This window comes from Camelus ferus, chromosome 3 (assembly GCF_009834535.1).
Source record: "Camelus ferus isolate YT-003-E chromosome 3, BCGSAC_Cfer_1.0, whole genome shotgun sequence".
Taxonomy (NCBI): Eukaryota; Metazoa; Chordata; class Mammalia; order Artiodactyla; family Camelidae; genus Camelus; species Camelus ferus.
The window spans coordinates 4312376-4335642 of NC_045698.1; the positions used below are offsets into that span (position 1 = coordinate 4312376).

Sequence of the window (23267 nt, forward strand, 5' to 3'; positions counted from 1 at the left end):
CGAAAGACTAGGGCTGAGGCCCCCTTTAGCGCAAGACTCTCTCAGTCTGGAGCTGTGGACATTCTGCCGCTGACAGAGTACCCGTTCCGGCTCATCAGCTTCCTCCCCCCCAGAGACAACTGCATGCAAACCAGGAAGGGAAATTCTGCCAAGCAAAAGGTTTCCATTCACCAGCTGCGCCTCTGTTTTCTGCCTGTCTGTCGAACAGGTAAGCCATGTGGAAAAGTTTGTGCAATCTTAAACTTCATAGTAGCACTGGCAATAATCATAATAATGATAGGGATGGAAATAATAATAATAATAATAGTAATAATAATAATAGTAACAGCAGGTGCTATAAATTTGAGTAGCACTTCATAGCTTTCAAGAGTGTTTTCAAATGAATTCGCTGCTTCCTTCTACGCTTCAAATAACCCTGCAAATACGTAGATAATCACTACTGTGGCCACATCTTTAAAAGTTTCTGTGATTTTAAATCAACATTTAAGGTGCAGGGAAATGGAAACTTTTTTTTTATCAGCACACAGGAGGAGATTTACATGAGCCTCTTGCTGGCTCATCCCCGTAAGAACAGTCACCTTATGGTAAGGACTCCTGAGTGCAAGGATGGTGATCAGGCTTCCCACCCCTTTTGTCCAAATCTGCTGCAGGACGCTAGGTAAACAACTTGGTAACAGTCAACAGTGAAAGGCTTTGTAGGCTCAGGGCTGCCAGGGAACAAGACACCTTCCAAGGCTGTGTCACAATCTCATTTCTTTTCCTTCTCCCTGGAATTTTAATCAGTCTGAGCATCAGTTAATGATTCTTTCCTATCCATTTGATTAAAACACAAAGTCACTGAGGCAGTAGCAAATTGGATTTTTTTTCCCTTGGCCCTTAATGCACTGTGGTAATGAAATCCATGACTTCCAACCTCTGCTGGTGATGAGCCGACATGTACAGTATGAAAGTCAGGAACGCTCATTTGTCTCCTTGCTGATTACCCTTCCCGAGGAAGGCCCTCTCAGAGCCAGGCATCTCTAGCACAGAGCACCTGTGTGGGAGAACTGAAGATTGAACACCATTTCTTTTCAAGCATCTGCAGCTTTTATTACTTGGATGAAATCATATCCCACATACTAATTTAATAAATTCCTTTAAGCTTACACAGAATCCTTTCCTGGAAAAGGATGTGTTTATATCCCATTGGCCAGTGCACTGAAAGATTTCCATTTACAACCCAAGGGAGAAAGAGTAGTGAAGATTAAAAACAAGGCAAAGCCACTCCAATCCATGTCCTGATTAAGCTTTACAGATGCTGCTTATCACAAAACTGGGTTGTAAAAGGTAGCATCCAAGCCCTTGTCACTCAAATATATAAAGAAAGCAGCTCCCCACTGCCCTTGGTCAGCCTTTCCAGCGATGATCCCCTCTCGTTCTTCATCTCTTTGCCTCAGTCCCAAGATCACCAACTCTGGACAAAAACTGTCATGCCAGAGCTCAGCATTGGAACCGCTGTTGGGACTGGCTCAGAGCAGTTGCTTGCAGGTGGGCAGAAGAACCAGAAGCCCACCTTTCCTACCTCTCTTTTTCAAGGAGAAAATAAATCAGATGACAAAGAACTGGGGAGGAAAGAACTGTTGCAGTAACATATAGAAAACATACAGAAAATGTTTCAGCAACATATAGAAAATCCTCATTATAAGAAGGCAATATGAGCTCACATGCCTGAGTTTATATTTATTCATTCAACAAAAATATAGTGTTTTCTTTATGTATCAGGCATTAAAGATGCATCTATACACAAAATTTTAAAAACCTGTGTTCCCATGGAGCTTTCCATGTAATATAAAACTATGTCCCATAATCTTAAAAATAACCAGCAGTTTTACTACACTTGTGTGGGAGTAGATCCTTTGGAAGGATAACCCACAACTTCCTCCCAGCCCGCGAAACTTCAGCACCACGTGGTGGACAGCTCCACACTGCGTGACAACAGCTCCCAGGCTAGGAGCGCTGGTCTCTCAGCACCCCAAAGTCGCAGAAGGCACTGAGCTACACCCAGACACGACTTGAAAGTGGGGAAATCAGTGTCCCAGGACAATCCCTGGGAGAAGGGAATCCGTGGATAAAATTCAAGCATCACAGCCCTCCAGCAAAACAACTCCGAAACACGATTCCTAAGGTCTCGTCCAGCTTTTCTCGGTAGTAACCTGCACAGTAAGAAGAAGTTAACTGATGGTTCTCTTTTCACTGAAACACATTCTCACTCCCTCGCTTCTGTTTTTTATGAGATAGTCCCCTTTATTAGTTCTCCAGAGAAACTGATCCAATAGGGAGACAGAGAGAGAGACGATTTGTTACAAAAATAGGTTCATGTGATTATGGAGGCAGTGAAATCCCACAACCTGTAGTCAACAAGCTGGAGACCCAGGAAAGCCAGTGGTGTAGCTTCAGTCCAAGTCTGAAGACCTGAGAACGAGAAGAGCTGATGGTGTAGATTCCAGTCCCAGGGCAGGAGAAATTCAATGTCCAGCTCCAAAAGGCAGGCAGGTGAATTTCCCTCTTACTGAACCATTTTGTGCTATTCAGCCTTCAAGAGCTTGGGTGAGGATCACTCACATTAACGAGGGCAATCTGCTTTACTCAGTCGACCTATTCACATGTTAATCACATCCAAAAACAACCTCACAGACACATTCAGAATAATGTTTGACCAAATGTCTTGGCACCTCACAGTCAAGGGAATGGTAGAGAATCATATTTAAAGCACAGTGCACGTGGCCTTAAGTTTCCATACTCGATTTTAGGGAAAAAATGTAATTAATTCAAATGACAACATTATATAGTGCAGAAATCTGGTGAATATCAGCTAAGCCAAATAATCAATGTTAACATTGTCAGCGATGGAACAAACTCCCAAGCCTTCCTGGTCTGATGCGCTGAGGGTGCAGGGGCAGCTCTGCAGAATTCCTGCCAAAAATGCATGGCCTGAGTCTAATCCTGATGAAACGCCACGAAAACCAAACTTGTGAATTGTCTCTCCACGATTCTTTGCCCATTTATCTTTTAGATTGCTTTTGTTTTACTAAACAGAATGCTTCCTGAATGTGTATTAAAGTTCTTTTCTATTTTGTACATGGTGAAAAAAAATTAAAAATATAATTAATTCAAATGACAACAGTGAATAGTTACATGTCAACAGATAGAATTATAGGGAAAAACTTATATTAGTAATGGTAAGGCTGAATTAATAGTAGTTTATCATTAAAGTCAAGAAGAACAGCCAGTGAAAATGAGAAAGTCAAGAGCTGTGAAAGAACGTAGCATCTGCCTTTCATGTTTTATCTGCAGTAGGAAATTGGCCATGGTGCCCAGTTTTGTAGATGAGCCAGACTTCTCAGGATAACCTGAATAAATCCTCAGTAAACTTGGTTGAAGTATCAATGTTTAGTCAAAATCTGCTATTTGACTCACGTTTGGCCTTTAGAATGGAAATCAGCCAAATGCCTGCATCCACGTCATTGATGGCCCCCTAATTGTGACTGCTCGACAGTCACGTGATTCATAGGCTGCCCTCATGTCCAGTCAGCATAAGATTGCCAGCACTTTGGACAAATCAGTTCACTTGGGTTTATTGTCCACGTCTAAACATTGACTTTCAAAATTATGTATTAAAGATATAAGTTGGAGTGAAAATCCTCTAATTTTTTTATATGTTAACATTTGTCTATCAGCTGAAGTATAAATTTACATTTACTATCACAAAATATAATGCTGGCAATATCACCTTCAGTGGCTGGACCACCAAACCACCTTCACCTCAGTGGCCGTGGTCTCAGCACCTCATGCTGGTCACACATATGCTCTAACTTCATCAGCAGAAATTAAGCAAATATTTTCCATCACAAATGTACACAGTAGGATGACCATAAAAGCAATCTATCAAACTTAGAATCTGACCACCAGAAAATAATGATCACTTTTTAAAATAAAATTTAGATTTATTCTTATGTCCTAGACATTTATTCTGTAATGGCAATACTCAGCTGATGGTTGAGTTTCATCTCTAGGTGTGTTGTAGTTTGGTGTATCTCTGGTTTAAAAATCTGATTTTATTGGCCCTTAGTAACTTCATAGGGTACTGGTAAGTAGGCCTTAATCGAATGTTAAAAGTCTACCAAATGACTTTCCTTTCATCAAAAACAATGTGTTGTCTGAGGCTGGGTGTATAGCTCATGAGGTATCTTACAGATCTCTCCTACACCCCGACCAGACACTGAGCATTACTGCCTTCCAGACCAGCCCAGGCAACGCAACACTCACCTGCCCTTTGCTTTAAGGCTGCTCTTTCTTCTAGAGGATGTTCAAGTAGTGAATACATGTTTGTGCCCACTATAGAGAAATGGCTGGATTGCCCCTCAGTGGACATTCGGCAAAGTCTGGAGACATCTTTGCTGTTCATCACTGGGGTGGGGATGCCAACAGCGTCTGGTGAGTTGAGGCCATGGATGCTGCCAAACACCCTACAATGCAGAGGAAAGCCCCCAACAACAAAGAATTTTCAGCCCAATGTGTCCCTGGTTCCTAGGCTGAGAAACGCTCTGTGCAAAGTCTCTCCTTCCAGAGCAAAGGGCAGGCATGCTCACTACCATTACTAAAACCTTCAGGTGCCCTGAGCTCAAGCTTCCACAGCTGTAACACTCCTCCTGTGTGGACAGGTACCCACCCAGGCCCACCTGCCCCATGCCCACTGGGGCCAATGGTACCTGCTCTGCCGCACTCAGTGAACTCCTTCGTCTCTGAGCCAGGAGTGTTGTGTCTTCTATCAGCCTCCAGGAAACTGCAGCTACTGTGTGAGCTCACCAGTAGGGTAAAAACGCACACCCTTCAAGTCCTGACACCCTTCTAGGGACAACTGTTGCCTTTTGGGTCCAGTCTGTTGATGTCAGCAGCCTGGGATGCTTGGATGTGCTAGAATAGCAAACACAGAGCAGACAGATGGCCTGAAGGGTCAGGGAGAGAGGAGAAGAGCTCCACACCTAGCACGCCTCCAGCCCGCCTCACGTGCTTTTGCTAGGGGTGCAGGGGGGGCAGCGTTTACAGCCATAATCCCTGGAGCAGGAAGTATCCTGTTAACGTCACTGCAAAGCTGATGAGCAGCCAGACGACGCTGAGGCTGTGGCTGCCAGGTGTGGCTGTATCAGGCTCTGGAGTCCATCAGAGCAATTCAATAGCTCAATGTCATAGTCCCGGCTTCAGCTCATTTTTCCAACAGGCATCGTTCCTATTTGATCTGGCAGAGGGAACTGGATAAGGCACGCTAGCGCTGGGACAGGCAAACCGCAGCACCTGCACACCCGGCAGCAGCAGCCTGAGGACAGGTCCAAACAGAAGGGCGGATGGGAGTGAGGACAAGGGAAGCCAGGCTCTGAGTCCACCTCAAATGTCAGGCATGGGAAATGCCCTGAAATGCCTCAGAGCCCATCAAAACCTATCCATGACTTCCAGAACAAAGTAGCCTGGAGCCAGTGCCTGGTGACCCCCAAAGTCAGGGTACTCACCTCTCACTCGCTGACTCCCGAATGGACCATCACTGATGGGCAGTCCTAAGTGTTAGTCATGACATTGTGTCCAAGTCTCCTCCCCGTCCATTTCCGCTCATGGCCCTGAATGGCCAGCAGGGAGTCCAGGCCCCGTGCATTAAGGTTCCTGCTCAGGCACAAGTTCAATCCTTGGGTGAAATAAAATGTAAGTCAAATTCTGTATCTCATAATCCAGCTTTGTGGCTGGAAGGAAGGATGATAATTTGGTGACTGTTAAGTGCCCCAAGGAAACCCATGATACACTCTAGAGCGAGGGTTGGCAAACTCTAACCCACTCCCTTCCCCACTGTCTGTGGCTGTTTTCAGGCTGCACTCACAGAGCTGAGTAGTTGCAACAGAGACCAGATGGCCAGCAAAGCTGAAAGCATTTACAATCTGGCCCTTTACAGAAAGAGACTTATAAAAGGGTAGGGTATAGCTCAGTGGTAGAGTGTGTGCTTAGCATGCATGAGGTCCTAGGTTCAATCCCCAGTACCTCCACAAATAAATAAATAAACAATAAACAAACCTAATTACCTCCCCACCACAAAAAATAAAAATAAAAAAACAGAACCACAAACCAGAAAGAGATTTATAAATTCCTGAACCCCTGTGTCCATGGAGGAGAAAAGGTGTACCTGTGAGCCGCGTGTCAGTAGATCCAAAAAAGGCATGAGTAGGTGCAGAGGTACCAAGGTCCCCACCTCACCAGGGTGATAGACATTTTCCAAGTCTTAGGGAGAGATCGGCCAGAAGGACCAGGCTGTGATGCAGTGAGACTCAAGGGAGAGAATCGTTGATGAAGGGGCTGGTGGAGGGGCGGTTCAGTCGGACGAGGGCCCTCCCCAGAGGGGAAGAAGCACCATGCTTGGGTGACACAGAAAGGAGAGCAGGAATCCCCTGAAAGCAGTGAGGAGAGTAGTAAAGAAGGTCCATGCGAAGATAAAAGTGAATCCGAGCTTCTTTTTGACTTTTTAAAAAACTTAATAACATCTCAGTTCCTAGATGTCAAGACTTCCCAACTGATACCCACAAGGCCCTAGTCTTCCAAGTTCCTCCCAGCAAGTGGTCATGAAAGTTTGGAACAACATGAATATGATACGCCTCTTGGAAAGTCCCACTGAACCTTAAAGTCTCTGACAAATCCCACAGCAAAGAGACCTGTTAAGTTCTGGGGTCTCCCAGGCAAATCTGTCCACAGGACCTCTCCACCTGGTAACTGCCAATCTGCACCCCAGCACTGGAATTCCTGACACTGCCTTTGGGGGATGTTGCATTCCAGACAGACACCAAAGTTTGCAGATCAGACAGATCCCTCCACACCTCGTACCTCAGTGTTCACATCACACAGCCTTTCCCAGGTGAGACGGGCCCTGTCTGTGGGGAGGGGAGAAGCCGGCACTGACTCGCACTCATGAGTCCCTCCCACGGGAGAAAGGATCCGCGTGGTGCTTTGTGCTCAAAACACCCCTCTTTGGAGAGATGGCAAACCGGAATGTTTAGGAAATGTTTAAGCATCCAGGTGTGATAGTGGCAGGGAGGTCCTCCTGTCTCCCAGGATGTGATCCTGCTATAAGACACTGACCCGGGCCTCCTGCTGATTGCCTGGACACTGACAGAGGAAGACGAAGAGGGTGAGCTGGGAGCGGCCAGGCAGGAAAGCCCGTCCTCACTCATCTCCTTCTGCCAAAGACCAGCAGCGCTCCCAGCTCACGAGGAGCCTGGCTCCGAGGTTTTTCTTTATCAGCCGTCTGAGTCCTGGTGCGCCTGCTCCACCCACCGCAGCTGAGACTCGTGTCACAGCCTGAGAGGGACAAGATGCTCACAGCTCGAGCCTTTCAAGGCCAAGCGCAGACTGGGCCTCCAGCAGCGTGTGCATTCCGCATCACCAGGGCCAGCGCTCCTCCTTGTTAGGGCTCTTTGAAAAACAAATGCTGGAAACAAGTGACTTAGGACCTACCCTTCTTAGATATTCATTTCGCTGTGGAAAGTGAATTTTATTCCACCTCTAGGTGACTTCCGTCAAAACATTTTTATTCTTGTTTCCTTCTGTTGAACAGCAATACATGCAAATTGTTTTTATAATAAGTCTGAACTGTAGGAAAGATTGTCTCTCTCCCCTCCCTGAGCTCTAAGTCTCCCTTTCCTCGTCTCAGACAGTGACTCTCTCCACGTTCTTTTTTATTCCAGATCACTTCTGAAACCAAAGCAAAGCAAATAAAAATCAGTCATTTCCAGGAAGTAGGGGAGAGGGGTTCGGGAAGACAAAAGGAAGCAAACCACGCTGAGGAAGGCTCTCTGCCAAGAGCATCCCTAGGCACATGGCATCTCCAACTTCATCTTCAGACGTGCACATAAGGACACAGTTTTCTTTACAGATAAGGAGCCTGGGATTCTAATCTTGGCCTGTATCTGACTACCAAGGCCATGGAGGCTGCACTCTAGTGACAGGAGATGTCGAAATATCTGTGGCTTACATCATTCAATGTCATAACCCTTACAAGTCGGATTTAGTTCACTCTTGCTGCAGAACAATGACCCCCAAGCACCATGCCTCAGAACAACTCCCTTATTCATCTCCCTCACTCCTTTGCTGAGCGGGGCTCAGCAGGGAAGCTGGGCTCCGCTCCACGTGGCCTCGCTCGACCCAGCTCAACTGGATCTGCTTCCAAGACGGCACATCTCAGAGCTGGCAGGTTGGTGCTGCCTCTGGGGTCCTCTCCATGTGGCCGTCTCCACCAGGCAGCTTTAGCTTCCTCACAGAATGGCAATGGGTCCTTGACTAAGTTTCCCAAGAGGCAGAAAGTAGCAGTTACTAGTTTCTTGAAGGCTGAGCTGAGAAACCGGACATCCCCCCTCTGCATTCTACTGACCACCATTCGAGGGGCGGGATCGCTACTCCATCCCCCTGCGAAGGAGTGTCAAGGAAATCTGGAAAAATGTCTCCGAGCTTTCACAGTTATTTACTTGTTGTATTGTTTATTCGTTCATTTATTCATTCTTTAAAAGCTGTTTTGAATATAATTAAAACTCACTCAGCTCAGGGACCACACTTAATTAAACAAGGCTCAAATGTGGTTGAGAGCAGCCCAGAGCTTTGTGCCGAAAGACAAGTGCGATTTTCCCAAAAGCCTGTCCCTGCGGCTCGTTGGTGGTGATGGAGGAGAAACCAAGACCATGGAAAAGAGTCTCTTCTTTCGAAAAATAAGAGAGAGAGAGGAATTCTGGGTAGGACCGAGCTTGGCAGAGCTCGCAGTGCAGATGCGTTTCCCGGGCCAGGCTCTTCCCCGACTGCGACACACGGCTGACGGTCCAGACCCTGAGCCTCCAAGTGATGAGCCGACGTGCGCCCTCCTCTAGCCCAGGAGGTCTCTGTCCTCCTTGGGCACTGGGGCTTCCACCCCCTCGGATGTTTCATTAACAGTTCCTCTCTGCTTTCTCAGAGTTCTTACACACAGCTCAGCCTTTTTACGAGTTCTTTAAAAAAAAAAAAAGAAAGAAAAAAGCTTTTTAGCACAAATTAAATGAGCTGGAATTAGGAAAGCTGTGAGAGGACAAGGGAACCGCACTACGAGGGCTGCAAAGTTCCAGGACCGCCCAGGCTCAAAATGCTGGCTTGCTGCAGTGGACATGGGCGTGCTAGTGTCTTTCTGAGACCTTGATTTCAATTCTTTTGGATAAATGCCCGTAAGTGCTACTGAAGGACCACGCAATAGCCAAGGTACGGAAACATCCAAATGTCCATTGATGGGTGAATGGGTGTATGGCGTGTACATACAATGGCATATTATTCACTCTGTTAAGAAAACATCCTGCCGTTTGTGACAACGTGGATCACATCATGCTAAGTGAAATAAGCCAGTCACAGAAAGACGGACTCTCCGTGATGCCACTTGTATTAAGGATCTAAAATCATCACGCCCACAGAATCAGAGTGGAACGGTGTTGCCAGGAGAGATGCTGATCAAAGGCCGTAACGTTTCAGTCACGCGAGGTGAGTGAGTTCCAGAGATCACTGTGCTTATGTCGAACATACTGAGTTGTACATTTGAAAGATTTTGTTAAGAGGGTAGATCTCAGGTCAAGTGTTCTTACCACAATAAAATATTTTTAAAGCCCAAATCTGAAAAAAAAAAATGCTGACTTGCTGATTGAGTAAACTTCCATCAACTGTTTTTGAGAATTAGAGGTACTTTCATCTACCTGTCACCTTGCAGCGGTTACATTTACAAATAAACAGGTGTGACTATCACAGGATCACAGAACAACGATGCACACGCCGGCTGGAGGGAGCCCATGAGATCGTCAGGCCGCTGAACTGAGGAGACACACAGGCACCTTCTCTGGAGGGTCCGCTGCCCCCGGGAGGGGGGGGGGTCTTCGCTTTCTCCCGGTCAGAGCCTCCGTATCCTGAACACAGATGTTCATCCTTCACGCTTTCATTCAAAACCTTGCAAGTGCTTCTGGAGCAGACACGCACATGTGTGCACATGTGCACACAGGTCCCGTCACCTTTGGACAGAACAGCTGTGGGCCTTAGGGGCGTGGTCCTTGCTTCTTTAGGTCGGATTGAGACTCTGTAAACTGCAGGGAGATGAGAGGCTGCCCGCGGGGTTCAACAGAGAGACAGGATGGAATGGAGCTGCGAGAATGAGTAAGCATCTGGAAACGTGCTCCTTAGCGCATCCTGGTCCCGAGCGTGTCTGCTGGGTCCCCACCCTGCAGAGCCTGGCGCACAGTTTAGCGCTGCCGTCACGTGCCCGTGCCAGTGCGTATCTTTGGAAGCTCTGTTTTTAAAGATTTTTGAACGGATGCTGTGATGGGGTCTGAGGGCCACGGAGGCGACAGAGAAGTTCCATATCTCCCGCACGTAGCACAGTGCAGGGCACATAGTAGGAGCTCACCAGATGTTCACTAAGTGACTAATGGGTAGCCACGACGCCGCTTCCAGGGTGAGGGGAGGGCACGTGACTCAGACCCCTCCCCCTCCCCGGCCCCTCATTCCAGGCCCTGTGAGCCCCCACCTGAAGTGTTGGCTCCACTCTTGGCTCTTTCCACTTGGCTTTTTGCTTTTGTCTTGTGAATGGGACACACGCACACACACACAGGTGCACAGGCAGACACACGTGTAGGTGAGTGCATGTGAGACCATACATGCAAGTGTGCATATGCAGGGACGTGCGTGCATGCCCTCACAAACACACACGCGGATGCAGACATACATGCCCCGAGTTCTTATTCTGAACTCAATAAAACGTCCTTACCTTATACCTTGAAACAGACCCAGCCTCCCAGACAAAGGTCGGTCCCCACTTCCCCACAATGGTACCGGCCCAGGCGGGGCTGCGTTCTTCCTCCCCTCTTGCTCCTAGATTCCAGCTTTCACAGAATCTGGATCACAGCGCCCACCTGTCACCGCCTTCTTCACAGAAGTCACCCTCGCTGTCTGTGTTAGCCAGTCCCAAGGGGGCAGACAGGGCTCTCCCCAGCTCTGCACTCTCTCGTGGTCCCAAGCAGACAGCCCTGGGACAGGTGCCCCCAGAAGGCTGCTGCACTGAAAGGGTGTGGAGGACTCGGACCTGTGGAAGGACACAGTCTGGCTGCTCAGGGTGCTCAGAGCTGCCCCCGAGGCCCCACTCAGGCAGCACCAGCTCTTCCCCTCCCCACATTTCCCCTCCACCAGGAGTCCTAGCCTTTCACTCCAGTGTGCTCTCCCCAGCTCTCTCCAGCAGCCTGTGAAGCTATGAAACCTTGTGCAGGGTGTTGTGTTAAATGCACAAAGTAAACACAGAGGTCACACAGGACCAATGATTCTGAAATCCAGGTATCTGCCTGGGCTTGAGGGTGGGGGCGTCTCTGCTCCAGCAGCGAGCATCCCCTCCCCTCTCCTCCATGCCCCTCCAGACTGATCTCTGGTGAGAAGCACCCCAAGGTGGTAGGATGCTGGGGTGGGGGTGCCCTGGAGAGTGAGGGTAACACAGGACTTGGGAATGCAAGACAAAAGATGTGCTCTCTAGGGATCTCTGAGAGGCTGTGACTGCCGTTCTGTACAGAAGGTCAGACCGTGATGTATGGTCTGCAGAGCTTGGGTGGATGTGGGGAGAGAGAGGGGGAGTGCAGCGGGTCTCACAGATAACAGTAAATACTTGTTCCCGCTGCAGTGTTGTTTTTCAGCTGAAATCTGTGGACGTGGGCGGTATTTTCTCTGCTTTTACTGTTGATTCCATTAGGTGCTCTGCGTGAGAAGTATGAAGACCAGCAAGAACTAAGCCATATGAATCCAAGGATCACACCAGCTCGAGACAGAAAAAGAGCTGGTTTTTCTTTAACCAATGGTAAAGTAGGGGCAATCAAATAATTTTTATATTATGAGATTTCAGGGTTTTTTTTTTTTCATACTGTGTCTATTCCCTTTAAATGACAGTCGTCAGAAGTCACTTTTAAGAAAGTACTTTGAAATTGAATAGAAAATGTCTCACACACTTACTTTTCCTGTTTTTATGAAATTCAAATAGAATGTGAGTGGCAGGCAGAGTGCTTTGTGCCCCAGGCTCAGCAAACACAAGCTTCCTGGAACTCAATCTTTTGGAAGCAGGAGGGGAGACCAGACGTCTGCTAAGAGGCGCCCTGGCTGGGATTCAGCCCATATAGGCAATGGGTCATTGCACAGGGCGAGCGTCTGTTTTGGGCCCTGGAACCTTGAGTTTAGCCCCACAGGGCCCATGGCGGACTCCTGACCTCCAGAACTGTAAAGGGCAAATGCGTGCCGTGAGGCTGCTCAAGTTGTGCTGATTTGCTATGGCGGCCACAGGAGCTGGCGCCAGAGTGTCATCGTGGGGAACAGGGACACTGTAACCTGAAGTCCAAGGACCCACACTTATGGCCACTTGAAAGCTGTGTGACCTGGACAACCTTCTCAACCTCTCTGAGTCTCTGTTTTTCCATTACTGAAATGTGTGTCAACACGCCTCCAAGATGACTGTGAATGCTGCACGCAGTCAGGCTAATTAACTGCAAACAACACAGAGAGGAGGAATAACTTTATTGATTTGCAAGGAGCCTGAGGGGGGAAATTAAGATATTTTTTTGAACCTGAGACAGAAATTGCTAATTATCATCAACATGCTTCTCCCAGTCTTAGCAAAAAGAAATCACTTGAATGTCCATAAACATTTACTTTTCTTTTCAATTATCACATATGTGGATTTAAATCCATATGATGAGCTCCTTGGAAAGGGGCCAGAAGATAGGAAGAATTCCAGCATGGGTGAGGGAGCAGACCTGGACAGGCTCCCCAAGCTCCTACACTGATGCATCAAAGCCTCAGGGCTGGTGGACAGATAACAGGACTGGAGCTGCCCCACTGGCCTCCCTTGGACACAGCACAGGGGACCCTCTAAGTAAAGAGACATGGGAAGCCTGTGCCTCCCTTCCAGGCTATGGAGCTGACTGAACGCCACGTCTGCACACCTTTTTGCTCCTAGGACCACATTTAAATGTACGAGGTAGTGTTGTAATTATAGACTCCCAGTGGGTGAGTTCCTCTGTGGAGAAGCATTTCTGTAATTTCAGAAATTACTTCGTTTTGATTTCTGGTTATAGAGTTTTGAATTTTAATCCATCACATTCTCGTAAAGGCGTAGCACATCAGAACTTGGGATCGTGTTTGTAGGGGGCCAGCGTTTAATGAGCATCTATGCCGGGCCAGACACCAATTACATGTAATCTCTCACACGCAACTGCTTCCTTCATGAAATATATATAGTGCCTACTTCGTACTGCTGTCAAGGATTAAGTTAAATGGAATGAAATAATGTAGCCGGAGACACGCAGCTGGGAAAAAAATAGAACTTGCCTCACCCTCGTGGCCGCCCTGGTTCTCAGCCCACGTGCTGATTGCCCCACAGCGTGGCCCTCCTCACAGGAGATGTCAGGTCGTGGCTCCCTGTGAATCTGTTTCTCATCCCATCACTTGACCCGAGATGATTAATTCCATGGCATATCAACTAACAAACCACTTCTCTACTCCCCCATGACACATTCACCTAGAACAGTGCAGTAATAATAGGAGAAAATATTGTTCAATGAACTCCATTAAGAAACTTTAAAATGTACTCAGTGATACTGACCAAGAACCTGTGGTTTACAGGAAGTCTTCTAGGAGTTGAAGATGCTGGGGGCTCGGCACTCCTGAGCATGACATTATGGGAGGAAGGAGGAAACAGACAAGGGACAACCAGCAAATGTAAACAGAGGAGCCGTCAGGCTGTTCTAAGTGCCATGCAGGGAATGCTTTAGACTGATATCCAACGAAGGCTTCTGTGTACAGGTGAGTTTTACTGAAAACAGACCAGGAGGAGGGTGCGCCTGGCAGAGGGAACAGCTGGTGTGAAGGTCTAAGGCGAGAACGAGACGAGGTACTGGAGGAATGCAGGAAGGCAGCGTGGCCGGGGAGCGGAGGGGAGGCCAGCTGCCCAGGATGACACCAGGAGACGGCCAGGGAGTGTCCCAGGATGACATCCAGCTTACTGATTTGGGGGGTTGACGGAATGCGGTGGGAAGACGAGACCTGAGACTTCGTTTCAGAACACATTTGAAAAAGAGGAACCCCAGCTCTTTCACGGAGGATAAGATACAGCTTCGCACTCGCTGGATTTGTAGAAGAGGAGGAACGGGCTTGTTTGGAAACTCTAGCTGGATATTGGGTTTATGAATAATTTTATATCACGTTTCATTCATTGAATATCATATTGCCACATAACTATGTAATTGTCATAATTAATATTTTAATGCCCAATGAATAGATATACCATAATGTATTTTTAGTTTATCTTTTGTAATGTAATTTTTCTACCAAAGTATTTACATTCATGGAAATTTGTTACATATGCATTATTAAGTGAAAAAAGCAATATAGATATAATAATATCCTTTGTATAATCTAATTAAAATTAAAGATAAGAAATATTATATGCATAAACAATATATGTTATATTAATCTTTATCTACATATGTAAAGATATCTGGACATATTAATGCTGAGTTATAAACTGGGGTAAGAATTACGGAAATTTCTATTTTTTGTGATTCATTTCTACATCACTTAAATTCTTTACGATGGATGCAAATTTTGTAATTAAAAAGTAACAACAACAAAGATACTTACCAAGAAGTGGAAGGAGAAATCATTCATACCAAAGAAGCCTGAGGAAGCCACCCCGCCACCACAGCACTGCAGCGAAAATGTTCTGAAATGAGCCTGGAAGAGAATAATGTGACTAGCAAGGCGTCGGGTCCACGAGATAATGAAGAATCCAGCCCCAGCTCACATTTTACAGTCCAGCGTGCGTCCCGACAGCTCAGCACAGGCTCACTGCTGCTTATTATACTTCAATACGGACACAGTATTAATATTTTATGTCCCCCTTTGTTTCTCTGTTTATGAGTATCTCCAGTCTGGATGAACAAGCTGCAGACCAGACGCATAAAAGCACAAGCTAAAGCCACGAGTCCCCTGAATGCCAGAAACCGCAGGCACATTAAACAGGGTTGGCAGGGGTGCAGGTACACTGTGATGTTTTGATCTAACCCATCTTCACATTCAAAGGGCGCTTCGGGTGTTATTCAGAAACACATAACTGTGCTGAGAGTGGGAAGCACTTAGCTTCAGCCAAACACTTGCCCGCAGTCTCTTTATGAGAACTTGTACCCAGGACAGTGTGACGGGGCTGCTGAGCGCGGCAGGGGCAGGTGTTGGGGTCTGTTCATGCCTCCTGCCCGGGCGCCATGCTCCTCCCAACCCGGCTCAGCTGGTTTCTAATTCCTGCCTGACCCCCCATTCCTCCTTTATGGAAAGGAAAACCCAGAGGAGATTCACTTTAGTTCTGTGGTGGATAAATTGATCTCAGAATCTCTGTGGTGCAACCTTCACTCAAGAGTTTGCCAATCCATCCACTCACCTGTTGCCTTTGGCATTTGAGCTTAAATGAAACCAAAAGGTCACCAAAAGCTTCAGGAGAAACTGCTGAATTTCAGCTGACGGCCAAGTCAAAAATCTCCAAATTCAGCCTAGATCCATCTTCAAATGCTGATTCACCCGCCTCTGATGCTCAGTGCTTCCAGTAGGGCTGGCTGGCTGTGAGAAGGTTGAACAGAACCCCAAACTTTGCAACTTTTTGCCTATTTCAAGCCCCGCCCTTCCTGGAGTTCCTGCTTAATAACTTCAGTGTAAATGCTGATGCCGGAGCGGCTGCCACCCTACTTTTATAGCACCTCCAAGACCAGTGTCACACTCCAAATAGCCTGTCGTGGGTACAAGCCAGAAAGTCAGCCTGAAATTGATGCTCTGCAATGTTCTTTCAACGCTGGGTCTCTCACAAGACTGCGGTCATATTGTGAATGGTTGCTTTAAAAATTAATCTCTTTTAAGGTTGACTTTAAAAATCAATCTTCTATTTTGGGCTATAACACCTAAAGTCAATATAACCTGGAACTTTCCTGTAACTCTCTCCCCTGGAACATGGGCCAACCCAAAGAGGTGCCTTGTTAAAAAGTGCCAGAAAGAGCCAGTCACCGTGCACAGGAGTTGTGGACGTGACCGTGCGCAAAGAGGCGTGCGAAGCCTCCGCCCTCCCAGGCTCACAGCCTGCCCCCTGCGGTCTCAGGGGAAGGTGACCCACAGGCTAGGGCCCGATGCCCGGGGAGGGGCACAGGGGGCAGCACTGCATGGGGGAGGAGAGGGGGAAGGGGCATGCAGACGGCCAGAGGCACAGAGACCAGAGTGCCCTCTGTGCTGGAAGGACCTCTGGGCGCCCAGCTGAGGGGAGGAGGGAAGTGAGACATAAGTGACAAAGGGGTAACAGAAGCCCAGTGAGACCGACCGTAACACTTACGAGCTGGGTGACTTGGGCAAATCACGTAACCTCTGGGGCCCAGGCTTCTATTTGTACAGTGACTATAACAACACCTTTCTTGTAAGATTATTGCTTTAGTTTTGTCTAGTGTAACAAAGGCACCATAGACCAAGGGAGCTTAAATAGCCAAGATTTCTTTCTCAGTTCTGGAGGCTGGGAAGTCCAAGAGCAAGAAGCCGGAAGATCTGGTGTCTGGTGAAGGCTGGCTTCCCGGCTTGTAGACAGACAGCTGCCTTCTGGTCATGTCTTCACATGGGCCCTCCATCTCTTTATAAGGGCACCAATCCCACCATGGGGGCTCCACCCTCATGACCTCATCCAACTCTTATTACCCCCCAAGTCCTCACTTCCCAAAACCATCACGCTGAGGATTAAGGTTTCCGTGTATGAATTTGGGGAGGATACAAACATTCAGCTCATGGCAGTCATTCTGAGGATTAAATGAGTTGATACCCGCAAATCATCTAAAAAGTGCCAGGAGCATCCTAAGCAGCACGTGCTTGCTGGATGTCACACTCAGATCCTAGAGGCTGGACGATGACAGCCACTGCAGGCTCCGAGCAGGGGTGCGGTGTGGCACTTCACCGTCTGCTCCATCGCCCGTTTGCAGAACAGAGTCTCAGCGGGGGTAGAATCAGGGAGCCCTGACCCGCACTGGAGCCTGGGAACATCCTCAAGTCACAAATAAGAAAGACACGTGGAAAGAAGGAAGGAAGAGGATGCCCTGCTGGCATCCTACCAGGGTGAGGCAGGGCACGCAGATGACCACACGGTCCTTTCCAGCTGGTTCTGGGCAGGGGAAGGGGGGCAGCCCCCGGCTCTGCTGAGCGTGAGGTCTCACATGGCCCTCCAGTAAAAAAACCCAGTGCCTGCTGGAGAGGAGAGACCAGACGTGGTTTGGGGAGTTGGGAAGACTGAGCTGTACGGGAGATGGATACCCCAGAGAGAGAATCTAGAAAGAGAAGGGTGGTGTGCTGAAGCCAGGAAAGAGGCTGTCATGTTGCAAGGAGCCTGTTCTGAGGGTGGTGGGAACCAAGAGGGACCTGGGATTCTACGCACTGTCACCTGGTGTGAAATACTGAAGCTAGGACAGAGTTCAAGATGGCTTGTATCTGAGAGGTTTCCAAAATCTTATGCTCCGAAAGGGGCCCGAGACACAGGTTAAGACATGAATCGGTGAGGATGAGGTGGGAGACTGATGTTGGCTGGTCTCCCGGGCATCTTTGAATATTCTTTTTCATCTTTCAATTTTTTTTAATGCCTTCAGTTTGGACCATTTATTCAATTTGCACATCCACAGGAGGGACCATGACTTTGTAGATCTATTAGCAGCTCTGAACAGCAGACAGGTTTAACTGTATCAATCGTGGCCAAAGTGGTACTTCTGAAGGAGAGGCAAAGCTCCCGGGGAGGAAGGGTAAACAGAGCTGGGCTCCACGTGGAGGAACAAAACGCCACCCAGGGACCCCAGCTACGCTGGCCTTCTCAACAGGAGCTGCAGCTCTGTCGTGACGCGCTAGTTCCCTGAGTTGTTTGTTTGTTTTTGCTTTTGTTTTTGTTTTCTTAAACTTCAGAAACCATAGGAGATACATGTAAAACCTCTAAATGTTTTGGCTAATTTTCCTGTTTTGTCACCTTCACAGAAGGAGCTTGTCGACATGGTGGAAGCCCCCCCAGGTCAGTGTCACTTGGTGCCACACGGACCCCACGCTGGCCACCGTGACTTCGTGCTCAGCTGAGAGGGTGGGACTGTGGCCGACACCCCCAGGACGGTGCGCGTGGGCTCTCAGACTTGGCGGTGATGCTGTCAAAAATGTGAAATGGTGCCCAGTCAGATTTGCCAAAACAGAGGACCACGCGCAGCCAAACAGCCCCTCCGGCTGATTCTATACCTTCTCTCCTCTCCCGCTCATATTCCGCAGTGTCATGTCAGCAGCTGGTCACCATGAGAGACGGGAAGCAGTAAATATACACGCTAAAACGTTAGGGGAAAATGTTCAATAGAACCAGCCAGTCTGACGTCACTCATCTGATATCCACACAGACTTGTCTTACTAAAGGCCCGAGGAAAAGAAAAGATTCTTTTCTCACACGTTATGCAATTGTATGTGGGACCTGGCCTGTGTACACAGCTTCAAAAAATCATTAGTGTGTCCAACTGGGCAGCCAGTGAAGGTGGAATATGACTTAATTAGTTCACAAGACATTTGTGAACTATGTAATTACAAGCTCCATTTAATTGACCTTCATTTTTGGTCTCAGAATAATTCTGACACTATCACCTGCCACCCTAAAAAGCAATAATTGTGCAGTAAAAGCCATAGTCGCTGGGCCTGGGATTTGGTTGTCTATAAATTAAAGTGTTTTCCTTGTGGGGTTGGAACCCTAAAATAATCTCAGGGACTGGGAAGGAGGAAGGCAGGTGGGAGAGACCAGGACCTGAAAGCTCCACCCAGGCGGCAGAGGTGCTGCTGTGGTTCCGTCCACACCGCTGCTCTCCCTGAGCTTCCTCTTACCCGACCCGGGTAAGAGCATCACTCGGTAAATGGGCGGCTCTCACAGAGCGGATGTCCGGCCCGGTAAACACGCTCGCGCACAAATGCTCATACACGAGCTGTCAGTCACGCCCACCCCTCGCAGGGAAGACTTTCTGGTGGTCCTGGTGTGTCCCAGAGCATCTGCAGCTGCACAGGGCACTGGGCTGCACAGTCCCCACCCCTTCTCCTTGGGACCCAAACCGCAGCCTCAGTGGGGCTGCATCACAGCTCCTCCCTTTCCCACAGAGCAGGGAGAGGAGAGTCCCAGAAACTAAGATAGGAACACAGAGAAATGGGGGACACCCCACAAGGGGAATTCAAAAATCAAGGGGCCTGTCCACACGTATATGATCCCTACCTCACACCACTCAGGAAGTTAATTCCAGGTAGACTGTAAATCTAAATGTGGCAGGCTAAATGTAAAGGTTTAAGGAGAAAGTGGGAGAGAAGAAAATCACTCACTATAAATGGAAAAAGAACTGATAAATTAGGCCGCATCAGAACAAAGAACTTCTGTTCTTCACAAGACACCACTGAGAGACAGTAAACTGGACCCAGAGGAAAAGGTCTTCACAGGACGTATGTCGAATAAAGGTCTTGTATCCAGAGTAAAAGAACCTCTTGAGGCTGATAAGAAACATCCAATAAACCCAGACAACCCCAAACAAAGAAATGGACAAAGACTCTAACAGACACTTCACAGAAGAGGATGCCGAGTGACCAGTACACAGATGTAATGATCATTGTCACTCACGTCACAACATGACACACACACATTCCACATACACCAGAGTTGCTTAAGGACAGGGAGGCAACACCACTGTGGGCACAATGAGCTCGGGGCTCTGGTCCTCTCCTGGGACGAGTGCCCTTCATCCCCATGGGAACAGCATCTTCGGATGCTGAGTGCACGCCTCCCTCTGGTCCAGCTCTCCTGCTCCTCCAGACTCACACAGCAATGAGTACGTGCTCACCAAGAGGCACGGACCCATGAGAGGTCACAGCAGCACATTTCCAGTGGCCAGAAACAGCCCAGTGCCCACCCAGGGCAGAAGGGATTAACAACAGGAACGTGGTCACACGCGGGCAGCTACACAGTGAAACTGTGCACAACACGGGGATGACTCTCACACAGAGCAGAGCAGGAAGGAGCGGACACAGAGCACACGCCTCCCTCCATGGTGCAAGATTCAGAGCCAGGCTGTTCAGGCCGGGGTAGTGGGTCCCTTGGAGCAGCAATGGCCGACGGAGGCTCTGGAGCTGCGGGATATCTGGGAGGCGTGTCTGTATCTGCATCCTGTTCCCCTGGTTATGTTGGGTTTGAGACAATTCTTAACCTACGCAGTGAAGAAGTGTCCACTTTTCTGTGTATCTGCTTCTAGTGGCTGAATGGTGGCCCCTAAAAGGCATGTCTGTGTCCTAGCTCCCAGAAGCTATTATGACAAAGAGTGACCATTACTTTATGCAACAAAAGACACAATTGAGTCAACACTCTTGAAAGGAAGAGCTCAACCTGGATTACCTGTGCGGCCTCTGTATCTACAATGAGAACGTCCTTGTAAGAGACAGGACACACAGCCACGTGTGGGCGGAGGCAGATTAGAGAGACGTGGCGTTTCCAGAAGCTGGAAGGAGCGAGGATCCTCCCCTAAGGCCCCTGGAGGGAGCGTGGCCCTGCCGACACTGGTTTCAGACTTCCGGCTCCCAGAGCCCCCGAAAATACTCTTCTGCTGTCTGAAGCCACCAGCCGTGCGGCGATCCGTCACAGCAGGAACAGGAAAGGGGCGCGCTCTCACACGCCGATGGAATGGGAAGAGAAAGAGCAGCGTCGAGTGACGCCTGAGCCCCACCGAACAGGCGGAGCCGCAGGACGGTGGCCGGGCTCCGGGAAGCCAACACCTCACCAGCTTTAAGAACCACGGAGAGAGGCACCCGCCTGCTGACCGCCACGGCACGACCCCAGAGAGGGAGCAGCAGCGCTGCCAGATTTCAGGCTGCGCCGAGGCCCGACTGCGGTCGGGGGCGTGAGTCTAGTGAGAATGTGGGCCCAGGGGTGTCATTGTCTCCTGCACTGTCCAGACACTCGGAGCCGACGGACAGGTCTAATCAGAACTGGGGTGTTTCCAGGTGAATTATAAAACAGAGGGGAGAGGGCAAGGGGATCGGGAGAGGTCATCAGGAGTGACTACAGGCAGAGCTGCAGGTCCTGGCTGGATAAGAAGGGAACAAGGAAGGAGGAGGGCTGGGTGGTGCAAACGTGGGAAATGAGTGACTAGAAGCCTCAGGAGGGTAGGAAAGCCCTGCCCTGGCTCCTGGCCCCGTCCTCCCTCCTCAGAGCTGCAGCATCGCCTCTCTTCACACTCTCTTCTCTGTTCACATCTCCCTCTTACCCTCTTCTTCTGGGAGTCTTCCACTTTTAAGGACCCTTGTGATGACACTGGACCCACCCAAACCATCTAGGGTAATCTCCCTATACCAAGGCCAGCTGATTAGCAGACTTCATTCCACTTGCTGCCATGATTCCCCGTCATGCTACTCCACGAGCCCCCCACCCTCCAGCGGGCTGGTCCTAACTGGTCCACAATGGTGGCTGGGCAGGGTTCTCACAGAGAGAGAGAGCAGAAGCACGTTCGGCCCCTTGAAGCCTACACTCAGGGCTGAGCTGGTCACAGCAAGTTATGAGGTCAGCGCATTGCAAGCAGCGGAGAAACAGACCGCACCTCTTGATGAAAAGACTTCAAAGTCACATTGCAAGCAGGCAGGACAATAATAGCAGCCATGTTTGCAAACATGCAGGATGTTTTTCTTTTCCCATGCTTCAGTAGGAGTCTCTAGATTAAAGCTTCCTCACTGTGGTTCCCAGGGAAGCACAGAGGCAGGCCCCTCAGATACACGCGTGTACGTGCCTGTGTGTGAGCTCACATGTATTTGTGTAAGGAAGAAATTAGGGGTTTTGGCAACCCTTTTTGAGGATGAAGAATTTATATTTCATTAGTTGAAGAGTCCATGCATTTCTTACATTCCTCTCCCACCACGAAGACACGGCCACATGTTGTGTTCTTCTCCCTCCGCGGATAGCCGCAGTCCTCTTCTCTTCAATTCGCTCACCTGATACTCCTGCTGGATCCAGCCAGGAAAACAGGGGCCACTCCAGGCAGTTCCACAGAGGCCACTTAATATGGAAAACTAGTTACAAGGAAAACCAAACCATGAGGCGATCCAAGGACTAGCAAGAGCAGGAGGAGCCGCCAGGGCTGCAGGGGAACCAGGGAGAGGTGGGTCTTAGCAGAGCCCAGAGGCCAGGCCTTCTGATGGGAGCTGGGTCCTCAGAGGGGGCTGCCCGGTGGGAGTTGGAACCACAGCCAACACCCAGAGACTGCCAGAGAAGCAGGAGAGAGTGTCCCTGCAGCTGCGGCCCTCCTGCCAATGCCACCCACGGGCCAGCCCTGCCAGGAGCCAAGCTGTGAGCAGGGACAAACCATCTCAGAGGCTGACAAGGAAGGGCTGTTTCCCACTCATGCAGGTGGCCATGTGCTGGCTGCAGTTCTGCTCCTCCTCCCACCAGTCCCAGGTCTGCAGTCAAGAGCAGATGCTCTGTTCTCATGGCAGAGAAGGGGAGAAGGAGTTGGGCAGTGGCCATCACGTGAGGCTCTGCTGGACCACAGAAGTGCCCCCATGCGCCCTCTGCTCACATCTCATTGACCAAAGCAAGTCACATGACCAGGCCCTGCAGCCCCTCTGTTCACACTTCATTGGCTGAAGCAAGTCACGTGGCCAAGCCTGACATCAGTAGGACAGCCCCATTGCCACAGTGAAGCTCTGGCCACAGGCAGGAGAGGTAGGCCCTCCTGCAGAAAAAACAGCTGTATTAGTTTCCTGTGGCTGCAGTAAGAAATCCCTACACACTTAGCTGCTTAAAGCACACAGATGTATTCTCTCCCAGTGCTGGAGGCCAGCATTCTGAAATCAGTGTCACTGAGCTGAAGTCAAGGTGTTACAGGGCTGGTTCCTTCTGGAGGCTCCAGGGGGGAATCCCTTTCTTCAGCTTTTCTGCTTCTGGGGGATGCTTCAAAGAAATGGAGAGATGTCCCATGTCCTTGGGTTGGAAGAATTAATATTGTTAAATTGGCCATACTACCCAAAGCAATCTACAAGTTTAATGCAACCCTTATCAAGATACCCATGGCATTTTTCACAGAACTAGAACAAATAATCCTAAAATTTATATGGAAACAAAAAAGACCCAGAATTGC

At 48.9% G+C, this 23267-nt stretch overlaps 1 long non-coding RNA gene across 10 annotated transcripts; it reads right to left on the bottom strand.

Annotated features, from left to right (window-relative positions):
- Positions 1-843: 843 nt before the first annotated feature.
- On the bottom strand, positions 844-23267 carry LOC106731139. 10 transcript variants are annotated; one of them, XR_004315888.1, is made up of 6 exons: positions 22034-23267; positions 14731-15699; positions 6203-9041; positions 5544-5713; positions 4749-5353; positions 844-4505 (listed from the first exon to the last, which is right to left on the bottom strand). It is a non-coding gene; the product is annotated as an uncharacterized LOC106731139 (long non-coding RNA). The 10 variants fall into 10 exon arrangements; XR_004315885.1 differs by lacking the exon at positions 22034-23267 and having other exon boundaries at positions 6203-6464; positions 14731-14823; positions 15524-18105; XR_004315876.1 differs by lacking the exon at positions 22034-23267 and having other exon boundaries at positions 14731-14823; positions 15524-18105.